The sequence below is a fragment of the Alosa sapidissima genome, chromosome 3, assembly GCF_018492685.1.
Source record: "Alosa sapidissima isolate fAloSap1 chromosome 3, fAloSap1.pri, whole genome shotgun sequence".
In the NCBI taxonomy this organism is placed as follows: domain Eukaryota; kingdom Metazoa; phylum Chordata; class Actinopteri; order Clupeiformes; family Clupeidae; genus Alosa; species Alosa sapidissima.
The window spans coordinates 29462399-29466622 of record NC_055959.1 but is presented as its reverse complement, the minus strand read 5'-3'; the positions used below and the strand labels follow the sequence as shown (position 1 = coordinate 29466622).

The following is a 4224-nucleotide window of genomic DNA, read 5'->3' as shown; positions in this document are numbered from 1 at the left end:
GCTCTTCCTCTGTGGCAAACATGTTGAGAGGTATTTCATTTCTCCTATCAGCGTTCAATCAGTGATGCGAGACTTCCTGGTCTTCAACATACAGACATCGCTTTTACGAATATTGTTATGGATAAACGTACATCAACCATGCGTCCTGGTAGATACATGTAATTTGCCTTAAGTGGTATAACAGCAGTGTAGACGGACAGGGCGTTGTATTGGTGTGCTAATACCAGCCATTTAAGAGGCGCTTTACTGCTAAGTAAACTAAAATGTCCAACAGCAAGGTGCTCAGCAGAATGTCTTCGTATCTCCTTTTCCATTCCATCTTGTGAAGCACGGCATCTTTCCCTCTCTCGCTAACGCTAACTCTCACCCTCTCTCTCTCTATATATATCCGCAGCACGATCGCACTCTCTTCCACAAAGAACCAAGCCAAGGCAACTTGCATACAAAACAGCTGACTCAATCTTCAAGCTGCATAATCAAGATAAGAAAGACGGAGAGGGAGACGGAGGCGCACAAGTTAGTGAGAGACAGCCGACAGCTCATAAAATCGCTAAGCAACACGGTAATATTGTATAAAGTAGATGAAATCCCCAATTTATATCGCGCAAACATGCGTCTCTCGTTTAAACCATACCCTATCTCCTAATCAGCAGAAGATGAAGATGTGAATCTAATGTCAAGACAGAAAGACCATTAAAAAGGAAAATCCATCAGTGTTCCTCGACTGCCTCCCAGGCTTTCATTAAGCCTTATGAGAGTAACTTTCTGAGTGTTTCCCCCGACCTGTTACACTTGATCTGACACAGACGGAGATTAATTCAGCGCGTTAGTCGTAAGCTTGTATTGTCTTTATTTCAAATGTTGCTTAAACAAACTCAGTGTAACTTATGTAACCTACTTCTCGTTCGCCTTGGTCTGTGATAGGAAATCTGAGCAATCCTCTTTCGAGGAAATCCAGTGTATTTAAAATACCTTCCTTCAAAATATGCCAACATGCATCGAGCTACTCGGTCGACAAAGAGTAATGTCATCCTGTTTACAATCAACATACGTGGAGCAAAAATAGTTAGCCTACGATAGGATACAGGGTTTGGTTTGATTTGTAAGACAGTACTACCTATAATTGTGATAGATACGAGAATTCCCAAGTCTGAATTGCATTGAACATTTCGTAAATTGTTCGTCTGTGGCTATTTTAAAAGCCAGTCCGGTGACAAGCCTTGTTCCATTAGAGGTCAATGTTATGAGCAGATAGATACCCAATACGTTCAGACTTAAGATACAACATCACTCATTACAGACGTTTATGTAATTTAGTCATCAATACTTGGTCAGAGAGTATTTTCTTCGGCACACTGTTCCATTGTAAATCTGAGGACTTCCTCCCACGAAAGTTTCAGAAAACAGCATTTGCTCCTTTAAATCGTCATTCAAATAGGCTACTCGCTTTCATACGTGCGTATCTAAGGAACATCTGATGTAAAAGTTGAAGGGTTAAATGCATACGTCACTCCATTTAGCGTCAAATTAAATGCATGAATAGAGAGGAATTCTGTGCGACGAAATAACATGTTTTACATCATTAAAGCGAGTACATGCGGTCAGCGGGTAACATGTATATTTAAGCTTTTGGTATGGCAGAGCAAACATCATCCATAGCCCACCAACTTGCAGGTTCGCAACGGTCCTGTTTAATTCTATGCTCAAGTGATGGGCTAAAGCATTGTACAGTTCTGTTAATACAACTTTCAGTGTTCGAGACTTAATAACCAATTTAGATCCTCCTATGCTGGCTGATGCCAGTTCTAGCTTTGTTATATTGTCAGATTTCGACATGCACATAGGAGACTCCATACAGTACTCACGTAGTTCACAAAATACACAGAGGGGACGAAGAAAACAGGCAAAAACGACTGAGGTTTTTATGGTTGCAGGCGAACTCTAGCGGTAAACGCCACTGTCTGCTGTCCAAGGTTCTGAACCATTTAGAGACATCCTGTAGGTGTTGCGTCGCCGATCCATGTACGCCTTACAGCAGCAGGGTAACATGGGATGAAATGCTGTAACGTCTTCGAGAGTGGCATCTGCTAGGACTGTTTTCTCTGAGACGTCCTTACACATACAATAAGCTTCTCATCTTTTCCTGTTTATTATGGGGTTTTTTTTCTAAATATGTAAATATTGTCAGTGTTTACTTTAACTAACAGTTTCTAGTACATCACGCCTACATTATATAAAGATGTAGCTATATGCAATGGAAAGTTTGTGTCAGTTTCATGAATGCATCTTGTTACTTAACTTCGTATATCGTTTTTCACGTCTCACTGAGCGAAAGTACTACGATACTCTGTTCGCTGCCAGCTGAAACGTGAGCGAGTGATCAGGTATTAAATGTGCACTCGTAGCACTGACAATATGTTCTCTGTTTACATTTTGCAATTACAAAACGTCGTTTAACCCAAGTGCACTTCATATTTGCACATACATTCTTGCAAACACATCTGACGTTTTGTTATATAGACCAGCAAACAGTTTTATAGCATAACATGTTCCATACATATTCCCCCAAACCGTCCACTAACCTGCTGTAAGCAGAGGCGCAGAAACCGTGTTGTTGTCTCTCCGGAACTAAAACCAGGGTCCCTATGTCACCATGAACCCCAAGACCTTTTTGTACGGCAGCAGATTTCGGAACGGAAAATCCAGAGTTCCTCTTGATGCCGGAATACAAAGAGCTGCAGCTCCTCACTGCGTCAAGCCCGAACCTCAGCGATCCATTAAACAGTGAGTGATTAATTCAGAACGGAGCCCTGATTGAAAGCGCTTTCCTTCCTTAGTCTCTATATATTCGGAACAGAGTAGGAGTCAACAGTTTCCTTCGAGCTGTGAGAGCCGAGAGTTTTTCTAGAGTCCACGTTTGAAATGTTTTCTTCGCGTTATTACAGTGGCGCCTCGCAGGGAGAGAAGTAGGTTACACGACAAAGGCATGCTGATCCAGAAGTCTAGTTAGGGCGAAGTTAAATCTCATAATAAGATTGTTTGTCACCGCCAGGCTATAAATGGCGCGGGTTCAACACAGAGGGCTAGAGGGTAATTGTAAATCTCCCTAATGGAGTGTGCACGTGAAGTATATACACAAGACCAAACGAAGGCTTGCAATAATGTGATATCCTCTCGAATACCTTTATGATAGTATTCTTCTAAACATGGTATCCGAAGTATATCTCTTAGATTTAGATAGAAATTAGGGATGTTTGTCAGAAGTATAAGCTAATGCGGAACTTTAAACGTGTGTTCTCTAGCGTAGGTTTTCTTTTACTTAAGCATATCATGGGTCGCTTTAACCACAACGAGTTGTCCAAGGATTAACACAGGTTAGGAAACACACTAATATGAACCCCACTGTTCATACATGTCTGTCTCTAGGGTCAATTTACATGTCAGGTTGTACTAAATCCACAGTTGTATCCAAACCTCACAATCTTTCCACCTTATTTTGCTTATTTTTATGTGGGACCCAAAGTAGGAAAAATGCCATTGATGAAAGTATTGGGATGAGACTGTGTTATGCACCTTGGCAATGTACAGTCCTATCAAGTACATTGACCAAGCAAGCTAATTAGCAGAACACTTTATCAGAGGCTTCAATACACCCAGGTGACTCCACTGAAGGTGGACCAAATAACTCTCTCTGACTGACATAGACAACAGCAGTCCCTTCTGTGTTCCATCACAATTACAGGTGGCTAAACTTTTCACAGGCCCTTTGTTGGCAGTCATTCATTCTCCTCTCCTCGCTGCCATTAAGGCTGCGTCCTCTTGAGGTTTATTTATGGACTGTGGCGTTTAACATTACTGCCACTCTTTCTCTGGTGACGTGGCTGGTAGGGGATGCAGCAGGTAGAGCTGTGTTTCAGGGAAGGAGAGATGGAGAAACTCCAGGTCGAGATATGAAATAAACCATGAAGGAAATAGAGAGAATACAGAAACAAAGGGTAGCTGACATATAAAAGAATGTGTGTGTGTGTGTATGTGTGTGTGAGAGAGAGAGAGAGAGAGAGAGAGAAAGAGAGAGAGACTAAACAACAGAGGCCTAGGCTGACTGCAGCACTCCTCCTACAGTGAGTGGGCAGTCAGACTCAGACTAAGCAGGGCTAGGGGAAGGGCAGGCCAGCCGATAGCCCAGCACTGATGTGCCTTCACTCACTGCAGCACCAGCGCTCG

At 42.3% G+C, this 4224-nt stretch overlaps 1 protein-coding gene across 3 annotated transcripts in view; it reads right to left on the bottom strand.

Annotated features, from left to right (window-relative positions):
- elfn1a (extracellular leucine-rich repeat and fibronectin type III domain containing 1a) overlaps positions 1–3005 on the bottom strand; it is a 72227-nt gene extending 69222 nt beyond the window's left edge. Inside the window, exon 1 of one of the 3 annotated variants that reach the window (XM_042085364.1) lies at positions 2583–3005. The gene's annotated coding sequence lies outside the window, so the exon portion shown is untranslated. Of the gene's footprint in view, positions 133–1865; positions 1959–2582 lie in introns of those variants that run through there. The other 2 variants (XM_042085365.1, XM_042085366.1) reach the window with 2 other exon arrangements.
- Positions 3006–4224: the final 1219 nt, after the last annotated feature.